Consider the following 10,951-nt stretch of genomic DNA (forward strand, 5'->3'; position numbering starts at 1 on the left):
CCAGGTGCACCCTGCTCCCCCAGGGATGCCCCAGCAGCCAATGAGCTGATGGTGTCCCCGGCCCCCTCCCTGGGCGCTAAGTCCCACATGATCTGGTGACCTTGCCTGGCCCTCAGCACTCATGAGAAGTGGGCGATGGCTGGGGGCGGGTACTGGGACCCCCACGGCCCAGCCTCCTCAGGGGACATAAGGGAGACAGTGGGGGTGCAGAGCCACCAACAGCCCGGGGACTCCAGGGCGTCCCTGCTACACCTAACACCCAAGGTTCCTCACCCAGAAGGTATAGGGGCCAGGCAGTACTGTCCCCTGACGGGGCACACGCTGGCCTTCGTTCAGAATCAGGGACAGAGTGATGGGGAGGGTCAGTGGCTGAGGTACCAGCATCCTGGGCAGCAAAACAAGACTGGAGGGAGGACAAGTGGCGGTGGACGGGCCCTGCATCTCTCCATCACTCCCAGCAGAAGGAAGCCCGCACTCTCCCATTCCCAGCTAGCCTCTGGCTGGGGCTGGGGGCCCCCGCCAGGCCTCGGGTCATGCCACCCACTCTGCCAGTCAGGCCTGAGGTCACCCTTCCACAGGGTGGCTCCTGAGCAACCTCTCTTAGCTGATGCCTGCCCCAACCCTGGAGTGCACAGGGCCAGCCTGCCACCCCTGCCAGCCACGCTGTAGCCTCCCCGCTCTGCTGTTGGCGTCCATCTGCCACACCCTGTACCGGCCCTGGAATTACGACTGGTGGGCAGCTTTTGCACCTGGCCCCCATCTGCCCATATCTGCTTTCTACCGTTGTCTCCCCACCCACCCACCCAGTGTCCTCCTGGCTCCTCCCACGGGGCTGTGCCCAGGTTCTCTGCCCCTTCCCACCCACCCCCACCTCACCACCCAGTGCCTGGCCCCAAGCAGCTGCTCAGTAAATATTAAGTGAAGGAATTAATGAATGAGGCCCAAATGAAGAGCTAAACGCAGACTGCCCCTCCCGGGGCCTGACCCACTTTTCCAGCCCCACCAGCTGCTCCAGGAAACACTAGGGTCCATGGGCCGTGCAGCTGGAGCAACCCCAGGACTGGGCTCGGGGTTTGAGTCTGGGGAGAGGCCTTGCTGCCTGCCAGGACCACAGCACCAGGCTAGGACAGGACCCGTCTTTGTCCATCCCGGGACACCTCTCCTCACTTCCTTGGCTGTGAGCAGTGGGCTGCTGTCCATGTGCCGGGGAGGGGAGAGCCTGGCAGGCCCTCAGTGGCCACCATAGCCAAGGACAGGTGTGAGCTAGTGCCCCCCAGCCCTGACCCAGGTGTCGCTGACACCGCCACCAGGAAGCATGCTCCTGGCTGTGGCTACACGGCTGTCCACCACTCTCAGCTGCACTGGGCTCCTGTGCCTTTGGGGTGGAATCAAGCCCCAGGCCACCATCGCCACCCATGCACTTGACTCCAAGACGCACCCTGTGAGCCTTGTCCTTGGGGTCTCTGTATGCTTCTTGGCAGGGGCACCTGAAGGCTTGGTATGAGAACAGCATTTGGTCTAGCCACTTTCCCAAAGTGGGGTGGTTATGAGCTGCTGGCTGAGCTGGTTGCTGAGCGGTGGTAGTGAGCCCCTCGGCCCGAGTGCTGGACAGGTACGGGAAGTGTCTGTGGAACCGGATGGAGGGCTGAGTACCAGCCACAGGGGACTGCATCAACGATGACAACACTTGTCCCAGGACCCCATTCTTGCCACCTTTAGCTTGGATCCCAGAAGACAAAGATTCGAGTGCAGGTGATTGGCAGGGAGCATTTCCAGGAAGTGTGGCTGTGAGACGTGGCAGGAGGCAAGGTCAATGGGCTGGAGACCCCTGTGGCCACCTGGGGCTTGGCCTGCAAGGACCCTCAGGGCCATGGGGCAGGACAGAGACTCAGGCACAGCTGTCCCTTTTGCTCTTGCCTTGCTTCTCGGTGGGCTAAGCCACAGCCTGGCATCTGACCCAGTGCCTCCCACCAATGCGCCCAGGGAAGCAGTGGAAGGCACAGCACAGGCACCCACATGCCTGCTCCCTGCCGCAAACACTGCAGCCAGCTGTGGAGTGAGCCACAGATGGAAAGCTCTCTTTCTCTTCCTCTCCCTCCCTCTCTCTCCATCACGCCACCCTTCAAATAAATTATAAAAGCAAGAGAGCCGGGGGTGGGGAGCTGCAGGGCAAGGCAGGGCCTCTCAGGTCCACTCCTCCCCCGCCCACATGTGTTGCCTGCTGTGAGAAGACAACTGTGGAGGGGAGATGCTCAGGCAACACTGAATGGGCAAGGCTGCGAGGACACCAGGCAGGCCCTCAACCTGTGCACACCACTGGTCAGCTCTCCCAACTGGCCCTGATCCTGCCCCAAGAGTGAGCTTGAAGGACACGAGTCCTACCTCCTGATGACAGCAATTGGCCAGGAAGAAATGTGTGGCCTAGTTCCAGCCAATTAGAGGGGTTTCAGAGTTTCTTTGCTGATCCCACAACAGGGCGACGGGGTACCTGAGATGTGAGGCCTTGGTTGGGGCAGACACTTGGCTATCAAAAGGCTGAGGATGCTGAAATGTTGCTTCCTGCCCAGAGAAGACAGTGCAGGGGGTGAGTGGTGATGCCTTCTTGGTTGCTGGATCAAGCTTGACTTGATGCTGTCCTGCCAAGTCCAATGCCTCCTGGCTGCATGAAGCCCAAGGACAGGGTCGAGGTGTGTGGATTCCCTGAGTGGACAGCAGGCAACAGGGAAGGCTTGGGGGTCCCCAGCAGCCACCTGCTCCTCTCCATAGCAGGTGCAGCCCTTGCCCAGCTACTATGGGGCCCTGAGGTCATCCCAGAGCCAGGGTGGCCAGGGGCAGGGGGGCAGACAGGAGTCTCAGACTACAACCCCTGTCCCCAGGGGCTGGGTGGGGTAGCAAGGACAGCGGGTGCCACAGTTGGCTTTCCAACTGTGTTGGCTTTCTGCTGCCCATGGACACGTGTCCATGGGCATGGCACGCACAGACACACACATGGCTATGAATATGTACACGAGCAGATATCTAAACGAACATGTGCACATGTGGGCACACTCATGCACCTTCGTACATACTCGGGGCTCTTGCCTCCCTCGCCTGCGGCTGGCATGGGCACAGCTGTGCAAGCTGTGGGGTCATCCTTCCTGAACTGCTCGGTGCTCGGTGCCTGACCTGGGCATGGCTGACTCGTCCAAGCCGGGCTCAGGACAGAGTATTAGAGGCCTGGCCCAGGCTGGGCATGGCCCAATGGCCTGGAGGCCCTCCTCAAGACCACACGGAGACCAAAGGAACTGTCCGGAGCCAGAGGTGCGGGCAGTGTGGGCCACCCACCTGCCCAGGTGCCGCTTTTTCATTCCCTTAACACCACCACATTGTCAAAGTCAAACTCACTTGACAAAAGGTCAACCTGAGATTGACCAGGGCCTGGGGAGGCCTGCTCGGTCCACTCTCCCTCTCCCTGGTCACTCACGCTGTCTGGGCCCAGGGCTGGACATGACACTCCTCACACCTCTGCCCTGACAACCCAGCTTCTCCCCAACTCCCGTCCCCCAGGACTCTGCTCTGGCCCCCATCAGCAGCCTCCAAGTCACCCAGCCACTGCACGTCAGGCCCAGAGCACCACTCCTCCGGGGCCCTGCTGCGCAGCTACTGAAGCCAGGCAGTAGGTGAAGACCCCAAATGCCCGGGATTCTATTCTCCAACACTGCTGGGACATGGCTTGCATGGCTGCTCCCCGAGTACCGCCCAGCGTCAGTTCCATCCTCCAGCCAACAGTGGCTTCACGGGGCCCCAAGCTAGTCATGTCTTGCCAGGCCAGGCCAGGGAGCCGCTGGCAGGGCCCAGGAGAGGGGACAGATTTGTTGGGAGACGGCTGGGCACCCACAGAGCTGCCATCTGCTCCCCTGCTTGAGCCAGTGGCGAGGCAAGGCGAGGATGGGGACAGGGACAGGGAAGACAGCTGGGCTGGCAGCTCCTCCTTCCCCAGGCAGGACCAGGGATGCATCCTGCAATCCATAGCTAGAGATGCTGGGCTGCGGGCGGCCTGCAGACCGGGCGTGTGGAGCGAGGAAAGGGGGAGTGCGGGCAGGCGGCCCACGGCTCGCTTTATTTCATTTCAGAAAACTGCAGAACAAAGCCCGCAGCTGTGCGCCCGCCCCACGGAGGCCGATCAGCAGCTCGGTCCCAATTGTTTCACCCCTTTGCCTTTTCAAAGCAAAGCACAGAAGTGCTGCCCGTGATCCTGCTGCAAGCCTGGGTGGAGGTCTGTCGGGCTCACGTGTTTCCTGCCATGGCCGCCCACCTGCTCACACCCCCAGGCCGCCCAGGGCTGCCTTCAGGTTCGTCCGCTCCTCCTGGGGGCAAGGGCAGGTGATGTCTTGTGGGGCCCCTGCCTGCAGGGGTGCAGAGGGTCGCTCAGTGGGTGGCATCACTGAGGGTTCTGGTCCCTCCAGCTGTTTTCCTGCCCTTGTGGCTCAGCTCGCTCCTGCTTATGCCCGGGTGGCTCTGGGTGGCTGCAGACATCACCCCTATCCAGGGTCACATAGCGGGGAGGGGCAGCTCTAAGTGGAGAGGGACCTGTCCCAAGGCCCCCATACACCATACTTGGGTCAGGGCAGCTTCAGTGGCCAGGTGTGCACCCTCTGACCTGCCACTGGCCAGGTGGTCAGGTGGACACTTGGGAGGGATAAGGGGCTGCTGGGAGGTGGGCTGCGTCAGTGAAGCTGCACAGGGGAGATGGACGTGGCAGGTCACCACGCAGAGCTGGTGGCTGCCCCGCCGCCTGGCCAGCCGTTCCTCCTACACCCACCTGTCACCTCCTGCCCAAGAAGGGCCCTAGGGCTCCAGCTGTCACATTGTCTTTACTAAAAACTATTTATTTATTTATTTATTTGGAAGAGTTACACACACAAAGGAAGAGCTCTTCCGTCCACTGTCTCACTCCTCAAATGGTTACAGCGGCTGGAGTTGAGCGGATCTAAAGCCAGGAGCCAGGCTCTTCCTGGTCTCCCGCGCAGGTCCAGAGCCCCAGGCACTTGGGCCATCCTGCTCTGCTCCCCCAGCACATCAGCAGAGGGCTGGATCATTAGTGGAGCACTCCCATGCAGGATGCCAGTAGCTCAGGCAGAGGCTCAATGTTCAAGCCACAACGCTGGCCCTTCTTACACTCTGAAAACCAGAAAGATGTGATGTCCTTTTCAAGGTTCCTAGGGGGGAAAACATAATTTATGACAAAATCTAAGTAGGTCTTCTGAAAGATTTGCCACGCAGGCCCCATTCTGTGCCTGTTAAGGTTCCTCTCCCTGCGCCGTCCTACGCAGCGTGAGCCTCCTGGACACGCTGTGCGTTCTTGCAGGCATTCCCATCGGGTCTCGGCTGCACCTCTGGTCTGATGCCCTCTGCTCTCTCACGGGGGAGTGTGGACAAGTGACACGCTGTGTCCCGACTCAGAGTTGGGCTGAGGTAATTCCCTCTCACTTCCTTCTTTTTGGGTTAACTAAGCAAAACTGATGGTTCCATGTTGCCTCCGCGTGGGCTGATGCAATGCACTTCATGTGTGTACTGTCAGCCAGCTGTTTGGCGCTGGCTGTATGGCCTGTGCATTGCGCACCACCTTCACAACATCGTGCCTGGCTTTCTTTCTTTTTTTTAATTAATTTATTTTTATTGGAAAGGCAGATATACAGAGAAGAGGAGAGACAAAGAAGAAAGTCTTCCGTCCAAGAGTTTACTCCCCAAACAGCCGCAACGGCTGGAACTGAACCAATCTGAAGCCAGGAGTCAGGAGCTTCCTCTGGGTCTCCTATGTGGGTACAGGGTCCCAAGGCGTTGGGCCATTCTCAACTGCCCTCGCAGGCACAGGCAGGGAGCTGGATGGGAAGTGGGGCTGCTGGAATTAGAACCGGCACCCATATGGGATCCCGGCGCGATCAAGGAGAGGACGTTAACCACTACGCTATTGTGCCAGGCCCGTGCCTGGCTTTCTTGGCACTCCATGGAGAAGCACCTGAACACTTGCTCCATCTCGCCCTGCCTGCCCTTCCTCCTGTGTGTGCAATGGTACTCGCGCTACATCTTTCGTGTAAGAGAGTTAAGTGTCTCATAAAGTCTTCTGTTCTTTGCCCCTTAGTTCCAGGATCAATGTTCAGTTTCCTTCTGGGATCTTTATTTCCAGTTGATCCTGTGGGTGATGAAGTTCTTAAAAAAATTTTTTTTAGAGCCTTAGGCCCTGCACCCCTGGGATCCTACATGGGTGCTGGTTCGTGTCCTGGCTATTCCACTTCCCATCCAGCTCCCTACTTGCAGCCTGGGAAAGCAGTTGATAATGGTTCAAAGCCTTGGGACCCTGCACCCTGGAAGAAGCTCCTGGCTCCTGATTTCAGATCAGCTCAGCTCCATGGCCACTTGGGGAGTGAAGCAGCTGGCAGAAGATCTTTCTCTCTGTCTTTCCTTCTCTCTGCAAATCTGACTTTCCAATAAAACTAAATAAATCTTTTAAAAGATTTTAAAAGAAAAGGCACAGAAAGAGATGTGAGTTATTGACGTGGAGCAGGAGGGGCTGGTGAGGGACTACACGCCACCACACGCAAGAGACGGACACACTGCCCCCAGGACGGAAGAAGTGGGCTCACATTGACAAGGTCCATTCTTCCCACTTCCCCACAACCTTAACTATCTAGGCACCTAATAGCAGGGCTTCAAAAACCCATGAGGTAAAGCCGAGACAACTGCAAAGAGAGACCAACACATCCAAATCACGGCTGCAGATCCCAGCCCGCCGTTCGCTCTGCAACAGACAGAAATTCACAGAAAATCAGTAAGGATTCAGAAAGACCTGAACAATGCCATCAGTGAACTTGGCATTTACAAACCACACTGCCCAGCAACAGAGGGATGTGCGTCTTCTTTAAGCGAATTGGAAACACCGAGATAAAATAACATGGGCCAAACCCACAAGTCTCAGTACCCACTGAAGTGCTGAAGTCCTACTAAATACACTCTCTGATCACCAAGGATTTGAGCTGGCCGGCGATACCGGAACGATGCCAGGACGACGGCAGGCCCTGCGGACACTGGGCCTGCTCCTGAACGGCCCGGGGGTCAGAGAGGGCCCGGGGAGACTGGAAGAGGCTCACAGCCGGCTGCAGTGCAACACAGCGTGCCCACCTTGCTGCCTGGAGGGAAAGGAGGCACGGGTGCTATTTTCCCATGGGCTCATCTTCACCAGCCCCGAGCGCCTCCCCTATGCATGGACTTCAAAACAGTTTGTGCCCAAATAAGCTTCTCTTTCAAGTCTGCTCCCCATGAATGCTTTGAAGTACACTGTGAATTTTGAAGAGAAAAGGGCTCAAGTCAGAAATCTCAGTTGTCACCCTAAGAACCTGGAAAACAGACAAAAGATTGGAACAGATACTTCCCTAAAGTAGATTTTAGCATCATCAGTCATTAGGGAAGTGAGCATGTGAAGGCTCAGGTTAGAAAGACTGTGGGGCTGGCGTGGAGGTCCAGCCGCTCAAGACGCCTAAGTCCCACACCCACCGAAGTGCATGGGTAAGTCCCAGCTGCTCCACTTCCTGTCTAGCTCCCTGCTCACCCACCTGAGAAGGCAACACATAACAACCCAGTCCTTGGGCTCCTGCACCCATGTGGGAGACCAGGAAGAAGCTCCTGGCTCCCGGCTCCTGGCTCCTGGCTCCCGGCTCCTGGCTCCCGGCTCCTGGCTCCCAGCCCAGCCCTGGCCACCTCAGGGAGTCTGTCTATGTCTTTCTTCCGCTCTGTCTTACTTTGTTTCTCAAGCGAATGAAAAGTAAAAACTAGACACACACCGAGTTGACATCTGGGCTCAGTTTGCGAGCCCAGGACTCGGTCCCCAGCCTGGAGAAGGGAATTAGCAGACGGAGCTGATCCAAATCCCAGACTCTGACTCCCGGGAGCACCTACCCAACCGCCAGGAGCCTCAGGGGCAGGGCAGAGGGGCAACAGAGCTGCCTAGCCAGTCACACTGCATCCCAGGGGCCCGGGCAGGGGTGCTCAGGGACACAAGCTTGAGGGCCATGGGTGCGGAGCCCGGAGAGGGGTGGGGCTGCATGCTCGGGGCCGCTCACCACAATGTGGCAATGTGGCAGAGGCTGAGACTCTGTCCCTGGGAGCTAAGTGGTCTCTTGCCCTCTGAGCAGCAACAGGGGCTGCGGGCACATGGAATAATTGGCCCACGGGAGTGAGAAAAGAAGGAGCGACCCCTGCAGTGTCCAGCAGGGACAGTGGCTGGTGTGTACCCATGCTGGGCTGTGCCCAGCCTACAGGCCACTCTGCCAGCTCCCCATGGTTGTTTCTCGCGTGAGAAGCCAGACCCTGGGGTTCAGGGACCTGGTACGGCCCAGTCCACCAAGGGGCAAGTGCAGAATGCCAGGACCAGAGCCGGGGCCTCCCGGGGACCAGGCCAGGGGCCTGATGGAGGGGGGACATGTGAACATTTTGGGGGCTCTCAGGCCCCGTGTCTTGACTGGCACTGCCCTAGTGAAGCCAGATGAGAAGGGTGACAGGTGCACAGCCAAGGTTGTGGCGGAGGGAGGGTGTGGTCTCTGGGGAGACATCAGGCGATCCCTGGTGACCAGGAAATGGCATCCCTGGACCTGGCCCCATGCCCACCTCCCCAACAAGGATTCCAGGAGTTCCCTTGTCACCAGGAGATGGTTTCCTGCTGAGAGCAGAAATGTAGGGGCGCTGAATGGCCTGGCCATGCACGGGGCTAGAGGGGTACCACCAAGTGGGTGAGTCACATTGGGGAGCAGGCCCGTGCTGTGGTACATCAGGCTCAGCCACTAATTGCAGTGCCAGCATCCCATACGGGCGCCAGTTCAGGTACCCAGCTACTCCACTTTTGATCCAGCTCCCTGCTAATACACCTGGGAAGGCAGAGCTCAAGCGCTCGGGTGCCTAGAAGCTCCAGGCTCCCGGCTTCACCCTGGCGTGTCTCTGGCCTTTGGCAGATAGAAGAGTTTTTTTCTTTCTCTCTCTGATTTTTCCATAAATAAATAGATCATGGAACAGCCTAGGACCACAGGGTATAGAAGGCTGGGGGAGAACACGTGAGGGTGCTGCCAGGATCCAAAGAGACAAGAGGCAAGTTCTAGTGTGTGCATGTGGTGGGAGCACAGGCAGGAGACGGGGCATTCCTGGAAGAAGGGGGAGCCTTTAGGGGCCCGGGGCTGCTCAGCCACAGATGCCTCCACCTCAGGGAGCGGAACTGTGAGCCCTCCAGCACAAATGCCGGTGCGTTGCTCTGAAGGACCAGCAGACTAAGAATAAGGAAGAGGCTGTAGAACATGCTAAACTTCCGGCCAAGAGAATGAAGAAGGCCAAAGAAAAACCGCAGGAGCAGATCGCCAAGAGACGCAGGCTGAGACTATCCACTTCCAAATCAGAGTCCAGTCAAAAATAAGGTTTAAGAATAACACATAAATAAGAGTGGATTAAAAAAAAAGAAGGAGAACTGCCCAGCCACCATGGCCTCTCACAGTCTGTGGGGTGTGAGGAGGGGCTGGACACCCGTTAGCATAATGCAGATTTTGCTGGAGGCTGGAGCCACGTCTGGCTGGGGAATGGCAGAACCTAAACCCATCCAACAGCCTCCCTGTACCTTGATCTTCCACCAGACCTGGACCAGGCCAAGGTCAAGGCAGGGCCTGCTCAGCAGCCCAGGCCAGGGCCCTCCCCTCACTGGACACCTGCCCTGTCCACAGGGAGTGTGCCAGTGGCCTGGGGCACACTCAGAGACATTCGAGTTCTGTCTCAGGAGGCCATCCTTCCGCGGAGGAGGGACACAGCTGATGCGCTCCCACAGGACACCTGTTCCTTGCCCATGGGGCTGCCAGGAGCGCCACCAAAAGAAAACCAAGGGTCTGTCCTGAGCAGGATGGACACTATAAACCCCACGGCTGGGTTCTTGTGGCTTCACTGCTTCCCATGGCGGCCCCACCCGGAGAGGAGCTGGGTGTCTGTGACTTGCTGAAGATGGGGCTTGGCCCAGCCCTTCGCCTGGCACAGGGCCGAGCCCCAGCAAGCCTGGTCCACTAACAGGCGGCAGGGAAGGGCTCCGGGAAGCTTTGGCTGGGAGCCTGCTGGGGGTGGAGGTCCCTGGCAGGCAGGCTGGGGGTTTGACCACGCGACCCTGGCTTCCCCACCAGCGACATGGGAACTGTTTCAAGCTTCTCTCGCTCAGGTTGGTTCCCACCCTGATCCTCAACTAAGACAGGGTTCCCAAGACAAACAGGCAGGGCAAGTCTGAGGCAGCCGGGGAAGCTGTCCCTGTGGGGCTACAGCAGCCCACCCCCAGGACCTCTGAGCTGCTGCCCCCCTACCTGGGACCCTGAGTTGCTGTCTCATCCTCTCAGGCACTCTCCCCACAAGCAGCTGCCTCCTGCCTCTACCCCGGGGTGGAGGAGTACATGCACTGAGGCACCTCACACACACACACACACACACACACACACACACACTACCGACAAAATAAACACAGGAACTGGCTGGGAGGCAAGGTGGGAAAACCAGCTGGACAGACAGGGGCGGGAGCCTGGGGTCAGCCCCAGCAGAGGGTTTCCAAGCTTTGCCAAGCTCACCCCTTTTCATCTGCTGAAACCACACCTCCACCAGGAAGCCTGTTTGGAGGCCACTGGGGCTTGACTCTCACTGTGCTGGCTGCAGAGTCCTCTCTGGATGCCCCAGTTCCACAGGGGCTCCACCTGGCCACTGCTTGGAGGGGCATGGGGCTGGACCCTGCACAGAGGTGTTGGGGAAACACCACCTGACCAGAGCAACCAAGGTGTCACATTCCAGCTTAGCCCGCTGTCTGGGAAACAGTAGTCATGACAAGAGACTTTTCTGAGCCTCAGTTTCCCAATCACTAAAAGGGGCCAGTAGCCCCTCCTCCACAGGCTCATCACAGGGAGGCCAAGACCCT

This window comes from Ochotona princeps, chromosome 26, assembly GCF_030435755.1.
Source record: "Ochotona princeps isolate mOchPri1 chromosome 26, mOchPri1.hap1, whole genome shotgun sequence".
NCBI lineage: Eukaryota > Metazoa > Chordata > Mammalia > Lagomorpha > Ochotonidae > Ochotona > Ochotona princeps.